This window comes from Macrotis lagotis, chromosome 3 (genome assembly GCF_037893015.1).
Source record: "Macrotis lagotis isolate mMagLag1 chromosome 3, bilby.v1.9.chrom.fasta, whole genome shotgun sequence".
NCBI lineage: Eukaryota > Metazoa > Chordata > Mammalia > Peramelemorphia > Peramelidae > Macrotis > Macrotis lagotis.
The window spans coordinates 17,726,597-17,743,918 of NC_133660.1; the positions used below are offsets into that span (position 1 = coordinate 17,726,597).

At 52.8% G+C, this 17,322-nt stretch overlaps 1 protein-coding gene across 6 annotated transcripts in view; it reads right to left on the reverse strand.

The window, feature by feature from the left end:
* MTUS1 (microtubule associated scaffold protein 1) overlaps positions 1–17,322 on the reverse strand; it is a 126,123-nt gene that overhangs the window by 90,905 nt on the left and 17,896 nt on the right. The window contains exons 1-2 of one of the 6 annotated variants that reach the window (XM_074228197.1): positions 11,607–11,757; positions 8,059–8,186 (exon numbers count right to left, since the gene is read on the reverse strand). The exons of 3 other annotated variants lie outside the window; for them this stretch is intronic. The gene's annotated coding sequence lies outside the window, so the exon portion shown is untranslated. Of the gene's footprint in view, positions 1–6,421; positions 6,557–8,058; positions 8,187–11,606; positions 11,758–17,322 lie in introns of those variants that run through there. 2 more of the 6 variants (XM_074228194.1, XM_074228192.1) reach the window with 2 other exon arrangements.

Below are 17,322 nucleotides of genomic sequence, written 5' to 3' on the forward strand. Positions count from 1 at the left end.
ATACAGACAGCCTTGGTGCCTTCTTCCAACCCAACTTCTGGGAGGGGAAATCATTTCATCTCTCTGGAACTCAGTTTCTAGTGTCCTCATCTGTAAAATAAGGATGATATATTGGATTCCAGCTGGCATGCTTTCCAGCCCAATTTCAAGAGTCTCTGCCCATCTCTGTCTGTCTCTCCCTCCATCTCTACCCATATGTATGTCTCTCTCTCTCTCTCTCTCTCTCTCTCTCTCTCAACCTGCCACATTTAAAACACATAATAACTGACTGCCCCGACAAAGAAGTTGAGGGTAAAGGTGACTGGCCCTATGGAGGTGCCATCTTGTCATGACTGGAGGCGACCCTGGGAGATTCCTGAAGACAAGGCTCCTAGCAGACAAGTTCCAATATAAATCCCAAGCTAAAAAGATTTTGACTAGCACTGTAGGTTGTGGTCGAGGGGGTGGAATGCAGGGGAGGGTCAAAGGAAGACCAGGATCCAAATCCCCCCTGGTTGGTTAGCTTGTCTGCACCTTTAGCCTGCTGACCCCCAACATCTGCTGACTGTGTGACCCTGACCAAGTCATTTAGCCTCTCTGGGGTACAACTATATAATGAAGACACCAGTAACCCCTTCCTCACATCTGTGCCTCAAAGAAGGTGGGACACTTGGCAAGCTTTGAAATAATATATAGGTGGGGCAGTGGCGCTGGAGTCAGGAGGACCTGAGTTCAAATCCGACCTCAGACACTTAATAATTACCTAACTGTGTGACTTTGGGCAAGCCACTTAATCCTACTGCCTTGCAAAAACCAAGAAAAAAAAGATAATATATAAGTAAGAAAAAGGAGACAAAAAGACTGACAAATTGCCTTCTGGGGGGGGGGGAGGGAAGTAAGATTAGGGGAAAAATTGTAAAACTCAAAATAAATAAAATCTTTAATGGGAAAAAAAAAGGAGATGGAAGGTGAGGGGGTTAGCAACTATACTGCTAAGACCAGTGGTGGTAGTGAAGACAGCTTCTGTCCCTAAGTTTTCAGAAAGCATGGGGATGGTGGCAGGAGACAGGGGCAGAAGCGGTTTCCAGGTAACACAGCACACAGACTATTGGAGGGGCAGGTTGGTAAAAGGGGGTATAATCTTTCCCCAGGCAAAATATCTAGTCTAGAGGCCACCTAGGTGGCACAGTGGATAAAGCACTGGCCCTGGAATCGGGAGGACCTGAGTTCAAATTTGACCTCAGCTAAACATGTGACCTTGGGCATTTCATTTAACCCCATTGTCTTGCAAAACAAACAAAACAATACTAATTTCCTTCAAATATCTAATTGGACTCAAGAAAGGGTAACCACTTTTCTATTTTTGATTCCTTCTTCTATGGGATCATTTCTATTTGCTTGGTTTGGGTTTTAAAAAATAAAAAAAGAATTTTCCTTCAGGTGGGCCGTTCACATCACCCCAGCAGTACTGATTGAGCCCTAACATTCTGGATGAGTCGGGTGTACCTCACTAATCATTATCCCCATTTTATAGATGAAAACTGAGGCTCAGGTGAAGCACCTTCCTCATAAAGGCCACTAGGTGGCACCATAATGCACACAGAGAGCTGGGTCTGAAGTCAGGAGCAGAGTTCAAATGCAGCCTCAGAACTCCCTTAGTTCTGTGAGCAGGAGGGAAAGCTGCCTCAGTTATCTCAACTGTAAAATGGGAGTAATGTTGGCACCTGCCTCCAAGGTGGCTGTAAAGCCCTTAGCAGAATACTAAATACACAGTAGTCACTTAATAAATGCTTCTTCCTGGGACAGCTAGGTAATGCAGTTGTTAGAGCAAAGCCCTGGAGGCAGGAGAACTCAAGTTCATATCCATCCTCAGACACTTAATACTTAGTGACTTTGGGCAAGTCACTTAACACCACTGCCTTGCAGTGGTCACACAATGAACACATCAAAGGCGGCATTCGAGCACAGGTCTTTATGACTCCAAGACCAAAGGTATCTAGTGGGCAGCACTGCCTAAGAAGGACAGTAGGACCAGCTGTTACCCCAAGAAAATGCTCATCTAAGGGGGAGGGATTAGACACACCCCCAGAAGGGCTTAATAAAAGGCAAGGAGTAATGGATGTGGGTGGGCAAAGTGGGTGTGCTCTGGGCAAACTGAGGAAGGGAGAGCCACCATCAGCGGGCTGGGGGCTGCCCACGCAGAACCTCCCTTCTCAGCACCCTATGCCCTCTGCCTACTGTGGCCTCAGCCCAAACCACTCCAATGTGGAAGTTCCATGATAATAGCAGCTCCCACTGAGTCAACCCCAGGGAAAGTTCTGAGGCAGAAGACAAACCCCTTGAGGACAGGCAGGGCCCCAAGGCCAAAGCAACCCCACCCGGGCCACCTGGTCGGGCCTCATTTTACAGATGAGAAAACAGCTTCTCAGAGGTGGCTGGCCTCCCGTGTCCTCCCCTGAGACATGGAGGGGACACAAAGCTTAAATTGAATTGTACAGAACCCATCACCCAGGTCCGACATTTTGCGTTTGTCCCTGACAAGGGACTGCACAGTTTAGAAAGGTAAAACACAGTGTGAGGAGGGGTCCTCACCTTGGCTGGGCCCTGCCCCTGGGTGTGATGCCTTCTCCTGATAAATCCCATTTTTCAGCAAGGTCACAACTGCCTATGAGGGAGGGGGCACCACTGTGGGCAGAGGGTAGAATGAGGGCACTGCATCTGGACTGCCCAGGGAAGCTCTCTAGGCCCAGGCAGTGAGGGGGTGTAGACATGACCCCCAAGGGAGACCCGGGAAGAAGGACCAGAGGGGCTGCAGGGATGCTCAGGGGCCACCTGCAGCCAGGACAGCTCCAACACCCACAAGACACCGGGTCAGGGCCCGCCCAAGGTCACACAGGCCTGGAGCAAAAGGGACAGGATTTGAATACAGGCCCTTTGACTGGATGGGTTGTGATCTTTTCTACTGGGCCAAGGAGACAGGGGCAGAAGGTATGTTACCTGTTTTGACTGGCACTGTAGGTTGTAGAGGAGGGGGTGGAATGGGGGGGGGGGGGTCAAAGGAAGACCAGTATCCAAATCCTGTCTGGTCTCTGTGAGACCAGATGGAGAAGTAGAAAAAGTGGTGGTGACATCTGGGACAGAGGTTCAATTGTTGCTAGTGTTGGAAGAAGAGGAGGAAGAAAGGGAAGAAGAAAGGAGGAAAAGGGGGGGAAGAAGAGGAGAGGGGAGAAAAAGAGGAGGGGAGAAGAAGGGGAGGAGAGGAGGAGGGGAAGAAGAAAGGAAAAGGGGGGAAGGAGAGGGGAGAAAGAGGAAGGGGAGAAGAAGACAAGGGAGGCAAAGGGGAGGAAGGGGAGGAGAGGAGAAGGGAAGAAGAGGGAAAAGGGGAGAGAGAAGAAAAGGGGGAGGAAAGAGGAAGAAGACGGGAGAAAAAAGGAAAAAGAAGAAATTGGAGGAGGAGAAAGGGGGAGAGTAAGGAGAAAAGAGAAGGAAGAGAAGAAAGGAAGAGGAAGGGAAGAGGAGAAAGGAAGAGAACAACCCTTCAGGGATACTTTCTAGCAGCTCCTGAAGAGCATCCCTCCCCCAGGTTCTCCTCCCTCCCCCAGGCAGCTGACTAGGGCAAGGACCCCAGCTTTGTACAAATAAGCTGGCTGAGGCCTCTAAAACTGAAGGGGATCAGACAGAACTGCATGAAACCCTTCCTCTCCTGCTTCCTGCTTAGTAGGTGGGTGACCTTGGCCAAGGGCTACCCCCTGGGGACTTCCTCAGTCTCCTCCAGTGTAAGATGAAGGTGCTGGCAAAGATGACCTGCGGATCCTTTTGGAGTCTGACCCCTCAGGCTATTGGAAAATAGGCCATCCTTCCCAAGGTGCCATCCCCCACCCCACCCCCAACTCAGACTGCCCCCACCCCTTGTGAGTTCTTCCTGGAAGAAGCTTTGAAGCTTGGCTTTTTTCAGGTCAGGAAACACTTTGTTCCCTTTCAAGAGAGGCCAGACCCATAGGCTGTTTCCTGGGGTCCTGAGAGCTTGATAGCTGGTTCCCTCCTTGCCCACCCCCAGCACCAGCCCCTGGCCTGGCAGTGCCCTCTGGGCCCTGCATTCTCAAGGATCAGGGAGGCAGAGGTGGGGGATCCCAGCAGCCACCTCACTTTGTAGTTCCTGAGATTTGCCCAAGGTGACTCAGGCACAAGTGGGAGGATTTGAATCCAGCTCCTCTCTTTCTGCAGCATCCTAAGGCTCAGGAGGCTCACTGTCTACATCAGCCTGCTGCCCCCATCCAACAGCTCCCTTCTTCCAGTCCCCCCACCTCTGCTGAGCCCTATTTCTGGGCCCCCGCTCAGGTCAGGGGACAGAGCCTCTGAGCCCCAGCCCTAGAGCCAAGCAGGGGCAGAGAAGGGAAGGGAAGCCAGGGCAAGAAGCGACTCCTCCAGGCTGGGCCAGTCACTGTGCTCCAGATGCAGAGATTGTGAGCCTACCTGCTCCTCAGGAGGGGGAATGGGAGAGAGAAGGGAAGGAAGGAGGGGAGGGGAGGGGGAGAGAGAGAAGGGAAGGAAGGAAGGAAGGAAGAAGGGAGAGAGAAGGGAAGGAAGGAGGGGAGGGGGAGAGAGAGAAGGGAAGGAAGGAGGGGAGGGGGAGAGAGAAGGGAAGGAAGGAGGGGAGGGGGAGAGAGAGAAGGGAAGGAAGGAGGGGAGGGGGGAGAGAGAGAAGGGAAGGAAGGAGGGGAGGGGGAGAGAGAGAAGGGAAGGAAGGAGGGGAGGGGGAGAGAGAGAAGGGAAGGAACGAAGGAGGGAGAGAGAAGGGAAGGAAGGAAGGAGGGAGAGAGAAGGGAAGGAAGGAGGGGAGGGAGAGAGAAGGGAAGGAAGGAGGGGAGGGGGAGAGAGAGAAGGGAAGGAAGGAGGGAGAGAGGGAGAAAGGAAGGAAGGAGGGGAGGGGGAGTGAGAGAAGGGAAGGAAGGAGGGGAGGGGGAGAGAGAAGGGAAGGAAGGAAGGAGGGAGAGAGAAGGGAAGGAAGGAAGGAGGGAGAGAGAAGGGAAGGAAGGAGGGGAGGGGGAGAGAGAGAAGGGAAGGAAGGAGGGAGAGAGGGAGAAAGGAAGGAAGGAGGGGAGGGGGAGAGAGAGAAGGGAAGGGAGGAGGGGAGGGGGAGAGAGAGAAGGGAAGGAAGGAAGGAGGGAGAGAGAAGGAAAGGAAGGAGGGGAGGGGGAGAGAGAGAAGGGAAGGAAGGAGGGAGAGAGAAGGGAAGGAAGGAGGGGAGGGGGAGAGAGAGAAGGGAAGGAAGGAGGGAGAGAGAAGGGAAGGAAGGAGGGGAGGGGGAGAGAGAGAAGGGAAGGAAGGAGGGAGAGGGGGAGAGAGAGAAGGGAAGGAAGGAGGGGAGGGGGAGAGAGAGAAGGGAAGGAAGGAAGGAAGGAGGGAGAGAGAAGGGAAGGAAGGAGGGGAGGGGGAGAGAGAGAAGGGGAGAAAGGAAGGAAGGAGGGGAGGGGGAGAGAAGGGAAGGAGGGAGAGGAGAGAAGGGAAGGAGGGAGAGAGAGAGAAGGGAAGGAAGGAGGGAGAGGGAGAGAGAAGGGAAGAAGGAAGGAGGGAGATAGAGAAGGGGAGGAAGGAGGGGAGAGAGAGAGAAGGGAAGGAAGGAGGAAGGAGAGAGAGAGAGAGAGAGAGAGAGAGAGAGAGAGAGAGAGAGAGAGAGGAGAGGAAGGAGGGAGAGAGAAGGGAAGGAAGGAGGGAGAGAGGGGGGAGGAGAGAGAGAGAAGGGAAGGAAGGAGGGAGAGAGGGAGAGAAGGGAAGGAAGGAGGGAGAGAGAAGGGAAGGAAGGAGGGAGAGAGAAGGGAAGGAAGGAGAGAGAGAAGGGAAGGAAGAAGGGAGAGGGAGAGAGAGGGGGAGAGAAGGGAAGGAGGGAGGAAGGAGAGAGAGAGAGAGAGAGAGAGAGAGAGAGAGAGAGAGAGAGGAAGGAGGGAGAGAGAAGGGAAGGAAGGAGGGAGAGAGGGGGGAGGAGAGAGAGAGAAGGGAAGGAAGGAGGGAGAGAGGGAGAGAAGGGAAGGAAGGAGGGAGAGAGAAGGGAAGGAAGGAGGGAGAGAGAAGGGAAGGAAGGAGAGAGAGAAGGGAAGGAAGAAGGGAGAGGGAGAGAGAGGGGGAGAGAAGGGAAGGAGGGAGAGAGGGGGGAAGGAGAGAGAGAAGGGAAGGAAGGAGGGAGAGGGAGAGAGAGAAGGGGACAGGGAGGGGAGCAGGGAAGGAGGGAAAAAGAAGAGAAACCAGAGGACAAGGGGAGAAGAGGAGAAAGGAGAGAAAGAAAATGAAAGAGAAAAGAAGGGCAAGAAAGCTGAAGCAGGAGGAAAGGGAACGAGCAAGGAGGAAAGGAAGGAGAAAGGAGGGCAGAAGAGGAGAAAGGGGAGGAGAGGAAGAGGAGGAGCCGCAGACACCGCACTCCCCCCCCTCGGTTCTCTCCCAGACTCACCCTTTGGGGGGCCTCCCGCAGAGGGTCCAAATTCAAGTCCAAGTCCAAGAGGGGCCGGCTAGAGGGGAGCCCGGCTGGAGGGGAGCCTGGCGGTCACTGAGTGCGTCTGCGCCCAGCCCTGTCCCGCTGCGCAGGCCAGTGGGCAAGGGGCCAGGGGCAGCAGAGGCCGAGGTCTGGGCTGGTGGTGCCAGGGGTGCCAGGGCGTCCTCCAGAGTGGGCGCTGCAGAAGATGCCTTGCTGTCTCCCCTGGGTCCCTCTGCTCAGCCCTGGGGACACTGCAGTCCCACTGTCTCCCCAGGAGGGATGAGTCCCCCAGGCCACCCACACGCCCTCCAAGCCTGCCCGGACCAATGAGCAGGTAGCGCTCCTTTCATCCTTGGCAGCCAACATTCGTACAGTAGGAACTCGACAAAGGCGTTCTGATTGGTTCCAGAGCCTCCCCCCACCAAGTGAGCAGTGTCCCTTTGGACCTCAGAGGTCACAGACTAGCGGACTCACTTGATCTGGTACCCCAAAGCGCGCCTCCCTCCACCGGCTCACTGCCGGCATTCCCCAGTGAGAGTGAGCCCCCCCATCTCCAGGGTCTTCACGGACCACAACTGCAACCAGGGAAGGGAGCCCAGGTTCCTGACCCGTCCCCAGAGGCGGGGTGGGGGGCTCCTTGCTCCCACAGCTGGCACAGGAGAGTCCCAAGTCCAAGTATATCCTGTTGTGAAGCCCTCAGGATAGTGCTCCCCCCCCACATCTAGTCGGTAGCCACTAAATATCAGTTCTCTCCCCCCTTCCCCTACCAGCCCATACAAGGAGAGCTCAGTGGGTGGCCACCCAGGCTCCAGAGTGCCTCCCCATTCATCTCCAAGGATGAAAACAGTCCCAGGCTCCCCTCCTCCCCTCCTGCCCCCACCCCCACCCCAGTCAGGCAGCCTCAGCCCTCAGATCAAACACTAGATCCGGAACACTGAGGAAAGCCAAGGCTTCCAACCCCCTGCTACTCAGGTAAGTCAACACTCCAAGTCTTCCAGCCTCCGAGTTCCATCATCACTTCCTCTAGACCCAATCCACTGGAGAATTTTGGACACACCCACAAAGAAGGAAGTGGACAAAGGACAAAACATGAGAAACAGAAAGACCAAACCCCACACTGACCCAGGAGCAAAATTCTTGAAAATCACCCAAGAGATCAATAATATTTTTTTTAAAAGGAAGCAGAAAAAAAGTTTTTAAAAAGTCTTTCAAAGTCATAAAGAATGAAGATATCTAAAATCAGTTAATTCACCATCTCTTAAGGCTCACACGGACCCACCCCAGAGCCATCTGGTTAAAGATCCATGCTAACTGGACCTTAGAACATACAACTGAAAAACAGCCAGCGGACCACCAAGCACCTATGTAGCCTGATGCAAAAAAAAAAAAAAAAAAAAAAAAAAAATTTGTTTAAAAATGAAATTTTCTATTGCTGACAACAAAGAGGCAGCACAGGTTGACATGAAAATGACTTCAGTTCTAAGAAGCTGCCCTTGGACATTCTGGCCTAAAAAGTCTGTTCAGAAGGTCCTCGAGAAAGGAAAGAGAAGAGGGAGAAGTGGGCTAGAAAACTCAGAATGGCAAAGAGAGGACCTTCCTCACTCACACCTCACCTCTTCCAGGGATGGGCACCCTCTAGTTCCTTCCTTGAATTTCTTCCAGGCTGGTGCTGCCCACTGTCCCCATGGCAGTCACACCTTACTCAGAAGCCTGGCTCCTTCCTGGCTGCAGACCCCTGCACCTTGGGAAAGGCAGAGCCAGAAGGCGCCTGAGAGGCTTTGCAGGTCAACCCTTCCCTGCCCAAGGCTGCCCACCCTGGACCAGGAGCTCTTACTCCCCTCACCTCTCAAACAGCCTCTTCCACTCTGGGAACAAGACCAATAGGGAAGATTTCCAGGAATGGGGTCTTCTTGACCTCCTCCCCAGAATTCTGCCCCCTAAGACTAAGAAAGAGAAGTGGAATCCCCGCCCCCAACCAAACCCTCAAATACCTGAAGTCTGCTACCAAGGGCCTCTCAAGGCTTCTCCAAGCCAAGCAATCCAATCCTCACAGGGCAAGGACTAGGGACCCTCCTGGGGACACCGCAGTCCTCCTCTCTCCAGGGCTGGACCCACTCCAGCTAGGGAAGTTTGCCCAGGACAGAACCCAGAGGAGTTCTCACCTGCCTCTTCTACTGCAGCCTAAAATGGTAGCCATCAGCTTTATTGGCTGCCCTACAACCCAGCTGGCTCCCATTGAGCACCCATCCAGAGAATCGCCGGCCGTTTAAGTTCTACACATTCTGCTCCGGAATCCCTCCACTCCTTAGCCTGGAGTTACTCTTCTCTCTCCAAATCTCAGTCTAGGATTGTTCCCATTGACTGTCTATCTCCTCTTCATGAGCTCCCAATGAAGTGACTAAAGACACATAACCAATAAACCTTCTCTCAGCTCAGCTGGGCCCTCACCGCAGCAAGGCAACCTTGGATTCCTCTCCAATTCCCTCTTGTACTCTCTGTAGAGGTCATTCCAAACCTCTTCTTCCTCAAATATCCCACCCTATGCTTTCTCAGTGGAGGACCTCACCTCTTACTTGATTGAGAAAACTGAGAACATGGGACACAAGTTTTCTCTCTCCTCCCCATCATCTTCATCTCACTACTCCCCAACACCATCCCCGTTCTCCTTTCCTACAGAATCTGTTGAGAGATGGCTCTTCTCCTTGCCCAGACCAATCCCAGGGCCTGCAACCTTCAAGTTCACATTCTCTCTCTCTCTCTCTCTCTCTCTCTCTCTCTCTCTCTCTCTCTCTCTCTCTCTCTCCCCTCCCTCTTCCCCCACCCACAAATTTTCAAATTTTCAACCTTTCACTCCCTCCTTCCTTCCACTTTTCAAGCCCCCTGCCCAAGCCCCTCATGATTTCTCCGTCACTAAATCTGCTGTTCTTTTCTCCACCTCGGCCGGTCACTTTTGCTCCCTGCTGACCATCTCCCCTCTGGGTTTGCAGGACTCCCTCCAGGTTCTCCTCCCACCTGACTTGAGTGCTCCCTTTCCTCTCCTCTGCTGATTCATCTCCCAAACCTGACCTGTAGCTGCAGGTGTTCCCCAAGGCTGAGACCTTGAGTTCCCCTGGCCTCCTTCCACACTGTCTCCAGATAACATCGTCAGCTCCCGGAGGCTTAAGCACCATCTCTGAACATATGACCCTTGTCCCAACTCCCACTGGAGCTTCACCCCCATCACTTCAAGTGGGACAGATGTCCCAGAACCACTCCATGCCCAAGCAGTGGCCACACCTTGCCCTTTGTTCCTCCATCCCATTTCTTGGATCTCCATTCATAGAGCTCTTACCTGTGACCCAGTCCTCATTACCTCTAGCCTCCATTACTGCCTCCCACTAGATCTCCTTGCCTCCTCTCCACCCTCCAAACTACTGCTGGTGATTTTACTTAGTACCGACTTGACCATGCCACTCCCCTACTTGGCCTCAACCTACCCTTCTGGTTTCCTTCCCTCTGATCCCTCCAGATCTCCTCTCCTTTCCTCCATGTCTGACTCTGCATTCATCTTGGCCAACCTTTGTCCTGGAATACTCTGTGCCCTCACCTCTCTCTTCCTTCAAGATGTAGCTCAAACACCACCTTCTGCCTTTCTTGGTGCCCCTATCATCAGTGCCTCCCCAAACCCCTTGAGTTTCTCTACTATGGACATCTACATTTATTAGCTTCTCCAAACTTGCCTCTTTCTGTTGAGGGCAATGCCATCTTTCCACTGCCCCAGATTTACAACCTCAGGTTAAACCTGCCTCCTGTGTGGCATTGATGGCTGCATCTTGGCATCCATCTAGACCCTCTCTCCTGTCTGTCTGTCTGTCTGTCTGCCTGCTCATAGGGCCAGCCCACTCCTCAGCTGTGCCCTAGAAGGTTTCTGGGGCCTTCTGTCAGGCTCCTGGCCTCCAGGAGCCCACCCAGCTGGCTGACTAAGATTTTCCTTTAGCTCGCCCTCAACAAAGTTTTTCACTGGTCCCCTAGGAAAAATAAGACCGTTCTCTGGCACTTAAAACCTTTTTACAACCTGGCCCTTTGGGGCCTTGTCCCACCCCCTTCTCTAGGGTCCAGCCATGCTGGCCTTCTTGGGCCCCCTCTCACTCAAGACACCCCATCTCTCATCTCCATGACTTTGCTCTGGCTGAGCCCTAGGCCCAGGTGGCATGTCCCCTCTCTTTATTTCAAGCATCACCTCCTTCACGAGACTTTCCCAGGTGCCAGAAACAGGGGAGGTGACCCACGCCCTCCACAGGCAGCACCTGGGAAAGGCTCTTCTTGACCCCAAGTCTAAATCTGCCACTTTGCAGCCTCCCTTATTGCTCCTGGTTCTGCTCTCTTAAGACACCCAGGACCAAGAGAATCTTTGTTCCCCGGCCCCTCAGACACAAGCGGGACACACGCAAGGATCCCAGCAGCCTGGGGCCTCCCCTCCACGGTCACCCATTTAGGACTCTTCTCTCCTGAGCTCCCTAAGGTCAGGGTCTCCCTTGTATCTCTGGCCTGGCAGGAGGGGGCAGGGGCCAACACCCAGGGTGGGGACAACTGCCTTGGGAGGAGCATCCAAGGCTTGGCAATTAATCACATTATGGGAGGGAAGGGAAGAGTGGCTGCTTTCTTTGGGAAGCGGGAGGAGAAGCTTTGAAGAGATTTAGGTGGAGAGCTGGGATCTAAGAGGGGGCCACCGCCCTCACTTTAGGGATGAGGAAATTCTTTGAAGTATCTAAGCCAGGATTTGATTCCAAGATCTCCAAGACTGCTATGGCTGAGGCCCAGTCCCAGGTGGCACATCCCTTCCCAGCTGCCAGAAACATGGAATTATGGTATCTGGGGCTATCTGACCTTGAGGACCATCCAGGCCTCATCAGGCCCAACCATTGTTATTTCTGCCATATACGTGAACATCTAGAGGTGCCTGGGGGGGGGGGGGTCAAATGCATGAGACCTTGGAGTAGTCACTGCTGCTGACCAGGGAGAAGGGCAGAGGCAGGGGCCCACCCACTCTCTGGCAGGGCGGGCTGCCCTACCTTCCTTGAGCCCCCAGGCTCTCATGGGGTGGGGTGGGGGGTTGACCCTCTCTAAGCTCAGACATAGTATGGAAGGGGGGGCTCAGGGGTCTGCTCCTAGCTTCACTCACCCCACCATCTCTCAAGGAGACCCTCCAAGGCCCAACTGGGCAAGCCAGGGCCCAGGCGCCACCTCTTTACCAGCACACTGCCATCCTGTGGCCCTGGCCAGGGCTCTTGGGGCACCTCCTCCTGGGGGCAGCTCCTCCCAGAAGAGCTCAGGGCAGCAGAGACTTTGCTCAAAGGGCCCATTTGTCCGGTGCCTCCACACAATGCTCCTCTGTGACATCAGGAAGCTTGCAAACACAAGATGGGCCTTTTCCTTTCTACCCAAGGGCTGCCTGGGGCTGCCAGCACCTTCCAAACCTCCTAGCCAGCTCAGGCCCCACCAGAAAATGCCAGCCCCAGGCCCAGGCCCCCCACCAGGGCCAGGAAAGCCTCCCATTGAGCCTCCCTGTCCTCTTCCCTAAGTGGCAAATGGCCCATGCCTGGGCTTGGACACCCCCTCTTCGCCCCCAGCACACACACACACACACACACACACACACACCCAACACGCTAGTACTGCTATTTTTAAAACCTCTAGCCTTCAACAGGCAGAGCTTTCTGCTAGACCCTGGGTCCCACCTCCCTCCCCCCTGCCAGATGAGGATCTGGAACCCAGACCCAGGCCCCTAAGATTCTACTGCAACGACTACCAGACCACCCAAGCTTCATCATGGACAGGCAACCCCAGGCTTCCATGGGGGAGCCACAGGGCAGCAGGCAAGGGCAGTCAAGGGCACTGAGTCCGTCTGGGAGTCAGGGTCCTGTTGGACTGCCCCCGAGTCAGGACTCTGAGTCAGGAATAGAAGATGCAAGCAACCAAGAGACATCAAGAATCCAGAGAAGGGAGAAATGTCCTCTGAGGCGGGGGGGGGGGGTGCTCAGGGACCCGAAGGCGGTGGGGGGGGCCCAGGGGCCACGAGGCAGGGGACCACAGGAGCCAGGGAAGGATGGCACCTGGTTTGCCCACCCTTCAACCCACCTCACCCTGTTCTCGTCCACAAGACTCCAGCCCCTCCCTTCATGCTCCGGGGCCATAATGATTGAACAACTGATGTTCACAGGAGCTGCAGATGCAACCCCTCTGAGCCTCATTGGAAGAGAAAGCCACGATGATCTCCATTTAGCAGATGAGAAGACTGAGGTTCACAGGGAGAAAGAGACTTGTCTGAAGGGATTCGGCTCAGAGACGGGCTTGAAGCCCGAGTGTCTGTCTGTCTGTCTCTTCCACCACCCCACCCCAACTGCCATAGGACAGACAGCACCCTGCAACATGCAACTGCCACGTGACATCCATCAAGGTCCATTTTGGGGACACCCAAGTTCAAACTCTACCTGATTGGCTGCATGACTCTGGGCAAGTCACTTAACCACTGTTTACCTCGATTTCCCCAGTTGTAAAATGAGGATAATAACAGCACCTATTTCCCTATGTATAATTTTGTTTTTGTTTGTTCAGTCATGTCTGACTCTTCATGACCCTCTATGGGGTTTTCTTGGAAAAGATCCTGAAGCATTTTCTTCTCTAGGACATTTTACAGATGCACAAACCAAGGCAAACAGGGTGAAAGGACTTGACCAGAGCCCCCCACCAAGTAGGCAGCTGAGACCGAATTTGAACTCACAAAGAGTCTTCCTGATTCCAGGCCCAGCCCTCTGACCACTGAGCCACCTGCCCCACCTCAGAAAAGGGAGGGAGCTCATAAGTATTTGGGTGGGCTTGTGTAAGGTGAGGGGGCAGAGTACTGCCCTCACTCACTGGAGATCTAACTCAAGTTTCTTCAGCAGAATTCCCATTCCCCCAAGGAGCTGGGAACAAAGCCACCAGATAGAAGTAGGTCATACTAGGTTGTGCTGGCTGAGGAAAGGGCCCTCTGGCCAGGCTCAGTCTTTTTAACAGAAGTCCTCATTAACCTAAAGACTCTTTGGTGAGGAAAGGGGGCCAGGGAGGATTCTTGGAAAACCTGGAATCACAGAATGTTAATATTAAGAGAGCATCTAGTCCAAGGACCTCCCATTTTACAGTTGATGAAACTGAGGCCTTTCCTATTCCCAAAACCATTGGGACCCCACCTTTCCATTCCCACTAAAAATGACTTTCTAGTTCCTTTGTGTAGGTTTGGGGCTGAGTTATGGTTCAATTCAGAATCCTACCACATGAGAATGGAACCATCTGGCTCAAGCCATACCCAACAAGGGAAATCCGCTGGCTGCTTAAAGACCCCCATTGAAGGGAAGCCGCCATCCCTGAGACCAACTACAAGTTGATGGACAATTTGAAGTGTGAGGCAGGTTTATCTATTAATAAGTCTAAAAGTCTCTCTTTGTTCCTCCTCCCTGCACCCCCCCCCACACACACAATGTTCCTGGTTCTACCCTAGGAGCCTAGAAGAGCCAGGCCGATCTGTGCTCCACATGCCAGCTCCTCAGATCCTTTAAGAGAGCCAACCCTCAGGGGCGGCTAGGTGGTGCAGTGGATAGAGCACTGGCCTTGGAGTCAGGAGTACCTGAGTTCAAATCCGGCCTCAGACACTTAATAATTACCTAGCTGTGTGGCCTTTGGCAAGCCACTTAACCCCATTGCCTTGCAAAATCTAAAAAGAGAGAGAGAGAGAGAGAGAGAGAGAGAGAGAGAGAGAGAGAGAGAGAGAGAGAGGAGAGAGCCAACCCTCAGTCTTCTCTCCACCATCCTCAGCAGCCCTGGTCCTTTCCAACAGACCCCACCCTGGACCTTCCAGCTTAGCCAGAATGCTTGGCATGGAGCAACCTCCTCCCTCTGAGGTCTAACTGAGGCACAGTAGGGAGGACTCTCATCTCCCAACTTCTGGAAACCACCAAGTTCACTTCCTCATTTAGAGGATCTGAACACACCACTGAACATCTCAAGTGGGCACTCCAGGCCGGCACCTCCCCTGCCACCCTGGTCTTTTTCAGACCACCTCTTATCTAGAGGAGCCTGGGCCCCTCCATGTTAGTCTCATTCTTCACTTCAAGAAATATCATTAAATATGCATGTTAACCTAAAAAATTGTCCCCAACCAGACACCCGCCCCCATTCATTTGGGAAAGTGATTACTGAACTGAAGAGAAAGCCCTTATGTTCATCGCTGTTCATCTTATTCAATTCAGTCAGTGCCTGTCAAAATCATCTGGGGTCTTCCTCAGCCATCCAAAGTTAGCTCCCCCTGCTTGGTATCATCCATGCTTCATCCAAGACATTTATAACAGTGTTAAACAATCTAGCACCAAGCACAGATCCCTTGGGCACCCCACTGGTGACCCCTTACCACACTGGCTTTGTCCCATCATCAGCTCCTTGTATCTGGCCATCCTTGTACTCTAGTCTACATCTGCCCATCATTTCCCCGAGAGTAGCTGAAGAGGTTTTAAAAATGCTTGGAGGGCAGCTAGGTGACACAATAGATAGAGCAGTGGCCCTGGAGTCAAGAGGACCTGAGTTCAAATTCGACCTCAGACACTTAATAATTACCTAGCCATGTGGCCTTGGGCGAGTCACTTAACCCCATTGCCTTAAATAATTTTTTTTTAAAAACCAAATATTAAAAATGCTTGAGTAAAATCTGGGTAACCTCTATCTATAGCATTCCTTAAGGCTTCACTTCACCTCTGTCTCCTCATCTGTAAAATGGGCTTAAACCTGCCTCCCAGGTGGGGTGAAGCACTTTGTCAACTTGAAGGTGAGTGGCCCACGACTCCTCTGACCTACCAGTTTGAGATCGATATCAGAAAAGGACAGCAGGCATATTTGACAGGAGGTCAAGGACTCCCTTGGGAATAGAGGCTGGTTGGGTTCTGCCTCCCTACCACACACAGGTGGACTATGACTGGGCACATCAAAGCCTGCTGACTTCATTGGCCTGGGCTTTTAAATGGGTCAACTCAGTTGGGCACCAAAGGGACAAAGATACAAAAATAAGTCTTTCCAGCTGTGAGGGCTGAGAGGGGGAGAGAAGAAACATGGCTCATGTCAGTGTATATTAAATAGAAATAAATCAATCTGAGGGAAATTTGAGGGGGACAGGTATTAGCTTGTGGTGGGAGTGGGGATCAGGAGGCAGCCCATGGAGCAGGGGCTACTTGGGCTTCATCTTCAAGAAACAGGGATTCTAAGAGGGAATGGAGAGGTGAGGAAGGAGCTTATCTGAAAGGTCCCTGAAACTGGTGAGGAAGAAAAGGGGCATAAAGAAAGCCTGGGAGGGGTGGCTAGGTGGCGTAGTGGATAAAGCACCAGCCCTGGAGTCAGGAGTACCTGGGTTCAAATCCGGTCTCAGACACTTAATAATTACCTAGCTGTGTGGCCTTGGGCAAGCCACTTAACCCCGTTTGCCTTGCAAAAAAAAAAAAACCTAAAAAAAAAAAAAGCCTGGAAAGGGCAGCCAGAGGCAGGTCACCAAGAGCTTATGAACCTGAGCTGAGGTGGAGAATTCACCAGGGAAGCAGGGCAGTGAGGATAGAACAGCTGGGTCTCATGGGCAGGATGTGGGTGGGCTTGGAGGAAGGAAAGACTAAATCAAAGCTGGAATCCCAGGCCAGACATTTCTACCTGGGGTCCCTGTGAGCCTCAGCATCCTCACCAACTGAAGGAACATGAGTGACTGCTCACAGGTCTTATAGGACATTATGGAAACCTAAACCTTATAGGCCCTATGGAAACCTAAAGAGTGTGTGTGTGTGTGTGTGTGTGTGTGTGTGTGTGTGTGTGTGTGAGAGAGAGAGAGAGAGAGAGAGAGAGAGAGAGAGAGAGAGAGAGAGAGAGAGAGATCAGATCTTCCCTTGGTTAGAGGGGCCTCATCCCCAACCCTGACCCTCATCCACCCGTGGAATCACCAAGGGCCTGGCCCAAGTCCCAGGGGATGCCCAAGGCTTTGGGACTCGGTGTGTCTGCAGGAATTTTCCAAAGCCTGAATCTGAGAGCGGCATGCACCGCCTGCAACACCAGGTCCCTGGTGGCATCTGCTCTCAGGAGCCGTCCTTCCCCTTGGGACCTCCCACCTTCCTGAGAGGCCCAGCTTCAGAAGCACGTGTCACTGACGGGGGTCTCATCTAGCCAGCTGTGTCAGAGCTAATGAGGCCCAATCTGTCTCCAAGGCCCCTATCCAGGCCAAACTGGTCCTCAGGAGGCCACCCCAATCTGCCATCCCCCACGCCTGGAATTAGTTCCCTCCCACCTCCTCTTGCAAGAGGCCCTCCTACCCTTCCTTTAAAATGCTGCTAAAGGCCCTTCTTCAGCAGGGAGCCTCTCCTGCCCCCCCCCAACTGTGAGTGACCCCTCTCCCAGAGATCTTTGTACTTAAGGAATGTGTGAGTATCCAGTTGCATATATTCAATTAATGGACATGATGTATTGACATTTATAGATATATTAGATAAATGCACACACATATGTCCTTGGCCCCCCCAACACAGTACAGTTATTCCATCATACTTTTGATGTTGTGGGTTGGCATAAGAAATTAAATGGAAATTTGGGGGAGTTTGAGGAAAGCTGCAGACTAACACAAAGGCCAGCAGATGCGAGAGAAAAATCTAAAAACTCAGAAACCTATAAAACAGATACATAGTATTATCTAATAGCAACACATTTAATCTCTTAAAACCAGACCAATCTCAATTTCTCTGATACAAAGGTAGCAGAATTTTCCGGGGTAGGGAAACTGCACCCCAAACCCCCATTGACTGAGCAAGTTGCCTGCAAGTAGGGACAGTTTCACTTGGCCCTTG